The sequence below is a fragment of the Mercurialis annua genome, linkage group LG7, assembly GCF_937616625.2.
Source record: "Mercurialis annua linkage group LG7, ddMerAnnu1.2, whole genome shotgun sequence".
NCBI lineage: Eukaryota > Viridiplantae > Streptophyta > Magnoliopsida > Malpighiales > Euphorbiaceae > Mercurialis > Mercurialis annua.
The window spans coordinates 34782233-34793133 of NC_065576.1; positions in this window are offsets into that span (position 1 = coordinate 34782233).

Here is a 10901-nt window from a genome sequence, read left to right on the forward strand (position 1 = left end):
ACTGGCCATCTTGTGATAGTTGAGATCCCATGGAAGTGGACTACTGCAAATTAGAGAAAGAATTTGGTGCATTGACTGAGTTGGAATCAGTTTGGGAAAGTGACTGGCCAGATACTGTTCTTGAGAGAACTTGTGGACCCACACTACATAATGTAGAAGGAGTAGGTCTGGAGAAGGCTGGGTTGGGAGCTGACTCAGCAACTTGCCTTCTTTGTTGCATCTATCCAATCCTCCTCTAAACCTCAGATTTCAACTGGCTAGTTGAGATACTTTCATTTCCATTCCACTAAGGTCCAGATTCTCTAAATCTCCTATAAAATGGCCTCCTCTCATACTTAACTGTGTTGGGTTTGTGGTGTATTTTCCTTTATACCTCACTTGTTATTGGATTATGTGAGCTTGCCATCCTTTCCCCAAGCAGACCAGGCTGCATGTAAAGAACATAATACATTTATTTAAAAAAAATAAAGGACTAACATACAGAAAAACAAAAACTAAAGACATGATTTAAAAAACCTTACATTATATGAGACTTATCCAGTATTTTTATCGAGACACAGTCGTGCTCCGATAGTATTAGTCGGGTGTTTCTTTGCTTTGCCTTTCTTTTTATTTAGCACAAGTGGTGCTTGCTGCTCATGGTTTGGTATAGGAGTTCCAATCTGAATGCCAGCATCAGACTACACTTGTTCCTGATAATGAAACTTACATGGATCAAAAACACCCCTAAACTAGTAACATAAGGATAAAAAGCACCCCTAAACTATTAACTCAAGGATCAAAAATACCCTTCAACATATATTTCTAACAAAAAAGTAAGAACGTGAACTTAAAAAGCGGTACTAACCATGTTTACTGAAGTTTGTTCACCTTCATCTTGAACATGGATTGTACCCTTTCCCTTATCCATTGAAAGAATAGGAATACCATGTTGCTTCTTACTACACCTTCTAGCATTGTGCCCTTTTCTATGGCAGTAGTTGAAGGACGTAGCATACCATGCCTTTAACATTTTTCCTGAAGGCTTGGGTTCCTCTCTGTCCTTTCTTCTAGCTCTTTTAGGTTTGCTAGCTGACTTGTATGCCATAGGCGGAATAAGGGGCTCTTTTTCCAGCTCTGGGCCACATTGCCCTACCCTTCACTGGCTGCATCACATATGCATAACTAGCCAAATATCTTTCCTTATAGTACCAGGGGTCAATTCCCACCAACAAATCACCATAGGGATCACTATGGTATAAGGCACATATGGCATGTGGGCATGGGATTCCAGTCAAATCCCATGCCCTACAAGTACAACTCCTAGTTCACAAATGGACAGTATGCCTATTCTCATTTTCTTACATGTAATACCCCAAAATATTTTAAGATAATTTACGTCGTGCCACGTGTCCTGATTTCCGATAAATTAAATTAAGGAGAATTTAATTTAATTATATCGGGAATTTAGAATAAATTTAGAATAAATTTAGAATAAATTAATTAGCGGGATTTGGGGATTTGACTTCAGAAATTAATATAAAATAATTTATAATCCCGTAATGGTTTTTATTTCGCCAAAGTCCGCGAAATAATTTATAGTATTTATGGTAAAAGTTCTGAATCGATCGGGGATCGTTTAAAATTTGAACGCGAATAGGTTATGGACTAAATTGAAACTTTTGAAAAGTTTCAAGGACCAAAGTGCAAATTAGCCAGGTTATATATTATTTTATTCAGATGAAGGAATCACCAGATCCTTCTTCTCCTTCTTCGTTCATTTCTTTCAAACGGCGATAACGTACGGTTCGTCGCGCGGTTTTCATTTCTCGTCCGTTTTCGACGTTCTATAACTCAAAACGATCGTATTTCGACGGGTAATCACGATTCGGCGAGGCAAGAAGCAGCTGGACCAGTAGTTCAGGAAGCTTGACGTTCTAAAGCCCCGACGTATTTTTGGATAAGCGTTTTCAGTGAGTTTATATGATTTGCTTTTAAAGTATTTATTTAAGCAATTATTTTATATTGCTTATTAATTGAACTGAATGTTTTATATGCGAAACTTTTATACGAATTGCATATGCTTGATTTGAAACCAGTATTGCTCCGATGGAACGTGCTACCTATTGGGCGACAATAGGACTGTGTGATCACCAGTTTTGATATGACTCAGCTGGGAGCTGATGATGAATATGAAATTTACGATTGGGTTTATGATTTTGATACGAGAGAGCACTCGGCTACGGTATAGTCTGGAGTCCCCGTATCTAGTGGCTGGGCCACCAGCGAGTTGGACTCGCAATTGATATTTATGATTGGGTTGATCGATCGATTATTAGTATGTTTGAGGATTAAGGTTTCATTCGGGTCCTGTACTTGGCTGCATACGATTAAGTATCGTTGATGATTTTATTTGAATACTTATTGGTAAATGTATGAACTCACTCAGTATATCCCAATATACTGTCCCCTCACAGATTTCCTTTCAGGATAAAGACGCTTTGAAGCAACGGACTTCTATCCTACTTCCAGAAGTCTGTATTTTTGAGTATGTAAAGAAACAGTACTTTACTCTTAGAGCTGCAGTAGATAAGTATTTTGTCAGTCAGCTTGTATGTAAAGTTTTCTGTAAATATTACTTTAACGTTTTAAAGTTTTAAACGTTTTATGCTTGCTGCGTTATATATATTGTGACTGGCAGAGGATATATGTGCCTGGCATGTGTTTCTGCATGACACGTGCCTATGTATGTCATGCATGACGTTTATGTTTCGCGAAAAAATTATTTTACGTTTTTAGGCTTGCTACGGGTTTCGGAGCAACCACTCCCATTCCCTAGCGCCGGTCTCGGTCTTGAGATTGGGTCGTGACAAAGTTGGTATCAGAGCATGGTCCAGTTACCATTGCTTATGTTAGAAGAGTGATTGATTTTCTTAGGATTCTACTGCAGCATATAGGGTTCGAGTCTTGTCTTTGTTACATATTCATTTGATTTTCAAACTTTCAGCTTTTCCTCTAGGATGTGAGTCTGTCTTACGTGTGTGTTCGCTTGTGATGAGATGCGCGTTTATTACGGTATGCGTTTGCAATAATATGCGATTATGTGGCTAAGTAACGCTGTTTGTCTTGGTCAGGATGTCTGACCAATGACAAGAAGTAGAGCGAGCTGCCGCTGCAGCACGAAATGTTATAGAAGGGGCGCATGACGTCCATCCAGAAGCTCAAGATGAGTCTTCTGTTCAGGGTGGAGGAGGTGGTGGCCAAGAGGCCCAGGCGCAGGCACCTGGAGTGCAAGCGCAAGCCCAGCAACCTAATGTTGTGGGTTTTGATCTTAATCAGTTTCTTACGGGAATTGCGGCTATGCAAGCCAATCAGGCAGAGGTGCAGAATATGCATCGTGAACAACTACAGCAGCAACAGCTACGCAACGTGGCTTTCACTGACCGAGATGTCGTCTTGGCTTATATGCGCCTCAAGCCAACTAAGTTTGACAGTACAGGTGATGCTCTCGACTTCCTCGAAGAAGTAGAACGTAATGCTCGACGCCTGCAAGCTAATAAGAGACAGACCATCATTATGGTGGAAATGTCAATGAAAGGACCCGCGAAAGATTGGTTTCAGCAGCACATTCAGCCAATCATGGATACTATGACCTGGGCTGAATTTGCAAACCACTTTAGGGAATACCTTTTTACCATATGCGGTGACGGAGAGTTATCGTAGTCAGTGGTTGACCCTGAGTAGAGGCAATCGGTCTGTGCAAGAGTATGTAACGGAGTTTACCAGGGTGAGTAGGTTTGCACCAGACCTGACTACAGACCCAGTCAGAGTAAACTCGAGGTTTGTAGAGGGTCTAGGAGCTGACTTTGTGAGTCTGACGTCTGATATTGGAAGAACCCTAGTGCAGCTGATCGACAGCGCTAGGCAAATGGAAGTTTCTCTGATCCGTTTTGGGAAGATTCCCGATCCTTCCAATGTTGTGCCTGTGAGGAGTGATGTGTTCCGTAGCGTACAGAGTGCACCTACCCAATCATATATTAGGAGTTATTCTCGACCCCCATCACGGCAGCAGAGAAATAAGAGAGTTCGGTATGGAACTAGAGTTAGTACTTCAGGCACCGGATTTAGTGCCAGATCTATGAGTGACATGGGAGGTGGAGTGCCCTTATGTCTGAATTGTAATAGGAGGCACTACGGCGCGTGCTACATTGCTAGTGGAGCGTGTTTTAACTGTGGTCAACGGGGCCATTTTGCTAGAGATTGTCCGAGGCAGATGCCCCAGGGTTCAATGACTACTGTAGTACAGCCTTCGTATCAGCAGCAGAGATTTTCACAGCAGGCAGCATCAGGATATGATCAGACAGGGAGTACCTTCACTGGCCAGAGAGGCCGTGGCTATGGAAATCGTGGAGGAAGAAATGGCGGAGGACGCGGTACTGGTCAGACTTCGCAGGCTGGCGGGAGTCAGGCCAGGGTCTTTGCACTGAATCCTCAGGAGGCTCAGGCTTCCAATGCTGTGGTGCAAGGTACCTTTCCTATCGTTTCTCAAGACGCACTAATTTTATTTGATTCGGGCGCTACGCATTCGTTTGTTTCGCCTAGTTTCGCTCGTAAGTTAGGAGTGCAACCAGCGTACCTTAGGAACCCTTTATCCGTAGCTACCCCAGTTGGCGAGAGTGTGGAAGTTAGTATCGTTTACCCGTCTTGTCCTGTGAAAGTTCAAGGACGAGATTTGTTAGTTGACTTAATTTTACTCGAAGTATTAGCTTTTGATGTCATACTAGGAATGGATTGGTTAGCTCAGCACTACGCTAATGTGGATTGCCGGAAGAAGACGGTGACGTTTAACACGCCTGGAATTGAAGCTGTTTCAATTCAGGGAGATAAGATGGAATCTTCTACGAGTATTATTTCAGCTATTAAAGCTTGTCGAATGTTGAAGAAAGGATGTCAAGGATTCTTAGCGATAGTACGAGACGTGGAGAAGAAAAGTGCAACTTTAAGTGACGTACCAGTTGTATCGGAATATCCAGACGTTTTTCCAGAGGAATTACCTGGATTACCCCCAGATCGTGAGATTGAGTTTTGTATGTCATGCATGACGTTTATGTTTCGCGAAAAAATTATTTTACGTTTTTAGGCTTGCTACGGGTTTCGGAGCAACCACTCCCATTCCCTAGTGCCGGTCTCGGCCTTGAGATTGGGTCGTGACATGACACCTCATAAGCATCATCCCCATTATACTCTACATGAAATCCACATGCCCTATTCATATTCTTTTCTAGCAACACCACACTACTAGGACTGAAATTTGCGAACCATTTCACACACTCCATTCTTTTCATGTGAATCCTACTCATTGCATCTTTCCTAATCCACTCTAGAAGAGGCAGTATATGCATTTTCCTAGCATCTAACAAATCCCCATTGAAGGACTCACATAAATTATTATCCACCGCATCACACTTAGAATGATATGCAAAATAAGCCTTGCACCATGTGTGTGGTGGATATGTAAGGAGGTGTTCTACATAGCCATCACCTAAAGCATCCATTTTTTTCCATCTGGTCATGGAAGTACTCTTCAAATGTGCTCCTAACACACATCCAAAATTGTTTTCTGAAATTACCCTCTCCATCTTTTTCGCCACCTCATGAATATGTGTTGTGCACACCATCTATAATCTACCTTAGGTAACTGATCTTTGATGGCTGGAAACAGGCCCTGTAAATAAAAAATACAGTATCAGAAACACCCCTAAACTTTACATTGCAGTATCAAAAACACCCTTAAACTTAACACTGCAGTATCAAAAAGACCCCTCAATTTTACCAAAAGGTATCAAAAAGACCCCTCAACTTTACCAAAAGGTATCAAAAAGACCCCTCAACTTCACCAAAAGGTATCAAAAACACCCTTAAATAAACAAGACAGTACTAAAAAGCATAAAAACAGGAAACTAACCTTTTACATATCAGTGATCAGTGTGAGGTTGGTACCATCTCCAAGATCAAGGTCATTTTTTAGGTTTTTCAAAAACCACACCCTAGTAGCTTTGCTTTCTGATTTTAACACTACTCAAGCAATATGGAATCTTTGATTGTGCCATCCCTTTCAATTGCAGTAAGCAACTCTCCTTTGCAAATGGTCTTCAAAAAACAGCCATTAAGTCCAATCACATGCCTACAACCAGCTTTCCATCGTTTCTTCAATGCATCAAAACATATGTACATAGCTCCAAACTGATTTGTGTTACTATCAGTTAACAGCTCAACTGTGGTTCCTGGGTTGGTAGCCAGAATCTCTTCTCTGTAATCCTACAACAAACTATACTCCTCCAGATAATCCCCTTCTAACTCTTCCAGCAAAATTCTCTTAACCCTCTTGCATTTGATGTCAGTCACATCAATCTTCAACTCCCTCACTGCCCTTGTTTTTAACTCTTTAGATTTTAAGTGGCTGGAATTAGTAATCTTGTCTCTGAAGTAGTCCACTAAGAAATTTTGAGTGGCTTGTCTAATCTTGAACTCTCTGAAGCATTTGTGCTGAGGAATGTAAGTCTTAACCACAAAGTCTCTAGTGGCCCCAATCTTGCTAGCCAGAATAGGCCAATCACACCCCATCTTCTGGCAAGCCCCTTTAACCCTGGTTGATTCATTATTCACCATCTTAATCTTCACACTCCTATTCACAGTATACTTCCTAATAGCTTCCCTAAACTCAGGTGCATTTTTTAATACCATTCCCACAGCAAATGCAAGGTTAGGATTTCTAGTGATGGATACGCAGTTGACCCCAGTACATATAGTCAAATGAGTATAGTAGACAGCAGATACCAAACAGCTGTCATTAGTCAGTAGACGCAGATCCTAGCTGATATGATCTTGGGAATCCGGAAAGATTGGGATTGACTTAAATCCCTATTTTCCAGCATGAGTCCGAATTAAACACAATCACAAGAAGATGACCTCGAGTCAATTACTGAGAAAGGATTCTATATAAGTAGACCGAAGACCAAAGGTAAACCCTAATTCATTCTCTTTAAACTACGTCATTTATCATTGAACTTTACAAGGTATCTGACTTAGGCATCGGAGTGTGGTCGGACACAACGTCCGACTCATTCTAACCTGTGTTCGTGATCTCAGGTTGATAAGAGAAGATCCTATCATTCGCAGAACCATCATTTGGCGCCGTCTGTGGGAAACGATTTGTTCTTTCCTAAAAATCAACTAATTTTGGTTCTACGAGCTGAAACAAACTCATGGACAACCATGATGAACCACCACCACCTGGAGTCGGAGTCAGAGATAGAGAGATGGCCGGAGGCAGCAATCCAACTCTGTTAGCAAGAACAGACGGAATGGTCTTTCCCCTTCACCCACCTCCGACGGGAGCCGCGGGAACGACGGGTCCTTTGAGGACAAACACGGGAATCCCAGTGGGAATCGGAGCCGCAAGTGCGAGCATCACACCACCGGTTTCCATACCCGGGTCAACAGCAGGGCTGATGGGCAGAGGAGCGCAACTACCCGGAACTAGTCAGGTATTCCCTCCTTGGAATTATTATACACCGCAGAATATGTATTATCCATCACCCCTGTATAATCAAAACGCAGCAAGTTGGCCACAGACGTATACCCCATGGGGTAGCCAGTACCACCAGGGATATCAAAGACCCACCGCACCGATTCCTTTTCCGTCCCTAGACGCAGAAGGAACCGTCACAGCGGTAACAGCTGGATACATTCCACCATATGTACCACCAGGAGCCCAGCTACCACCGCTCTACCATGAGGCGGTGCTGAAGAGCTTTAACGATTTCCAAGATAGACTGATTGGAATCGCGAAAGAAAAAACGGTAGAAGCAGATAAAGCACCAGCTCAGAGGAAGCAACAATCGGAACCAATCCCAAGAAGGCAAGACAAAGACGCACGGAAAGATAAAGAAACGGCCCCCCGGCGTGTTCTTACCGCTCCACTCCCAGGAGACGTGGGAAAAGAAAAAGAGAGGAACGACGCACAGCAAGGCGAAAAAACAAGGGATGGAGAAGTTCCGAAGAAGCAGAGAGAATACGTAGACCTGGAGAAGGAAGAGGGAGAAGGCAGACGGAAGGAACGAGACGCAGAAAGCCACTCTTCAAACAGAAGAAGGGCAGTTGGGGAGAAGAACACTCTAGATGAGAAGATTAAGCATGCGATGAGGAAGTACCAGAAGGATAGCTACGAAGACGATGAAGGAGGAGATGATTTTTCACCACTGAAAAGGGAGGTATTAGACGTGAGATTCCCTTCTCGTTTCAAGCTGCCTGCGTTCGAGCCCTTCGATGGGACCGGAGACCCAAAAAGCCATATTTCAAAATTCAAGACGATAATGTTACTTCAGGATGTTTCAGATCCGATGTTGTGCAGAGTATTCCCCGCCACCCTCAAGGGATCAGCGCAGAAATGGTACCTCGGACTGAAGTCCAATACCATCGGAACGTTTGCAGAATTGGCAACGGCATTCAAAGGGCGTTTCCGCACAAACATCCCGCTGCAGAAGAACTCAAGTGACTTACGGAAGTGCAGACAAGGTGAAGGCGAGACGTTGAAAAACTTTGTAGAGAGATTCAATAAAGAAGCAGTCCAGATAGAGCACCTAAACCATGATACAGCCATAGAAGCCATGAAGATGGGAACTAGGTTCGAACGACTGAGAGACAAGATCTTAATGAAAAAGCCTTCCACTTTCCAAGAATTGATGGCAATAGCACATAAGTATGTGGAACTGGATGAAGCAAGAAGAACGCTGACAAAGCAGTACGAAGAGGATAAACCGGAGAGATACCGCAGTAGAGGAGGAGACGACAGGGCACAGAGATTTGGAAGAGGAAACAAGCCATTTGACTTCACGCCTTTGAATAGAGCACCAGTGGAAATATTCAGTTGGATGAAGAACAATAGGGTCATGTACAATGCACCCAGGAAGTTACACCCAGACAAAGAGAGAGATAAGAGCAAGTATTGCAGATTCCATGAAGGATATGGCCACGACACAGATAGGTGCTGGGACTTGAAGCGGGAGATAGAACAGCTGATCCAGTCAGGAGTGTTGAAGAAGTTTGTACGTACAGAAGGAAGTACAGAAAAAAGGAAACCAGAACATATGGAAAAGGAAGAGGCAAACAAAAGATTCAAAGAACCTATGGGCGTAATCAACATGATAGAAGGAGGGGAGCCCTATTCGAAAGCACAGAAGAAGAAGATACGTAAAGGCGTGTACTCGATAAGCACCAGAGCATCCGCAGACGAGCTACCGTTGGTCACCTTTGGACCGGAAGACGGAAGGCATGTGCAGGAACCGCACAACGATGCGCTAGTAATCAGAGCATTGATTAACAATTTTAGAGTGATGAGGATCCTAGTGGACGAAGGAAGCGCGGTTAACCTCCTTACTTTGCAAGTCTTCAGGGGGATAAGGGGATCAGTAACGGATCTCAGGCAGGTTTCTGTGCCGTTGGTTGGCTTAGGAGGAAAGCCTATCAGACCAGAAGGGATGGTAGAGCTGGAGATAATTCTGGGAGAAGCAGAAGAAGGACCACTGAAGACCATGACAGCAGTTTTCAACGTGGTAGATATCCCGTTGGCATACAACGCCATTTTGGGAAGACCTTTCCTATACCAGTGTGGTGCGGTAACCAGCATCAGATGGCTGACACTTAAAATTCCGGACGAAGAAGGGATAGTAACTGTGAAAGGAAGCCAGTTGGCCGCACGTGAATGCAACTTGATCACCGAAGAAAAAGGCGAAAGTCTGAACATCGAAGCGTTTCCTGAAGATCCAGAAGAAGAAGAAGGAGATAGGAACGCCCCAGTAGGCAACATGAGGGAATTCCAAATCACCCAGAAGAAAACAGTGATGATCGGGACAGAAATACCAGAGGCCGTGGCCGTAGAAATCAAGAGTGTATTGCAGAAGAACGGGGACACCTTTGCCGCAGAGGCCTCTGAAGTGGTAGGAATAGACCCAGCGATAGCTTCTCATAAATTGACTGTTTACAAAGAAGCCAAACCGGTAGTACAGAAGAAGAGACGTTTCGCAGAAGATCGAAGGAAGGTCATAGAGGAAGAAGTCAGGAAATTGGAGGCAGCCAAGTTTATAAGGGAGGTGATGTACCCGGAATGGGTTGCTAACGTCGTCCTGGTGAAAAAAGCAAATGGAGGATACCGCATGTGCGTAGATTTTACGGATTTAAACAAAGCATGCCCAAAGGACAGCTATCCGCTGCCGAATATTGACCAGCTGGTAGATTCAACAGCTTGCTATCAGCTGTATAGTCTCGCAGACGCTAAACAGGGTTATCATCAGATACCAATGAACGAAGCAGATCAGGAGAAGACAACTTTTACTACCGACTTGGGAACGTATTGTTACAACGTCATGCCATTTGGGCTGAAGAACGCTGGAGCAACGTACCAACGACTGGTGAACTTCATGTTTAAGGATCAACTAGGAAGAAACATAGAGGTCTATGTGGACGACTTGATCATAAAGAGCAGCACACCCGAAGAGCACGCCAAGGACCTGGAAGAAACTTTTGCGGTACTAAACAAATTTAACATGAAGTTAAATCCGGAGAAGTGCGCGTTCGGCATTAAAGCCGGGAAGTTCCTGGGGTACTTAGTAAGTCAGAGAGGCATAGAGGCAAACCCAGAAAAGATTCAAGCCATCCTAGACATGGTAGCACCGCGGAGCATCAGAGAAGTCCAAAAACTAAACGGAAGGGTAACAGCGTTGGGGCGATTTGTCTCTTCGTCCGCAAAGAGATGTCTCCCCTTTTTCAAGCAACTGCGCAACATGAAGAAGTTCGAATGGAATGAGGAATGTCAGAAAGCTTTCGAGGAATTGAAAGTCTTTTTGACCAGCCCACCGTTACTC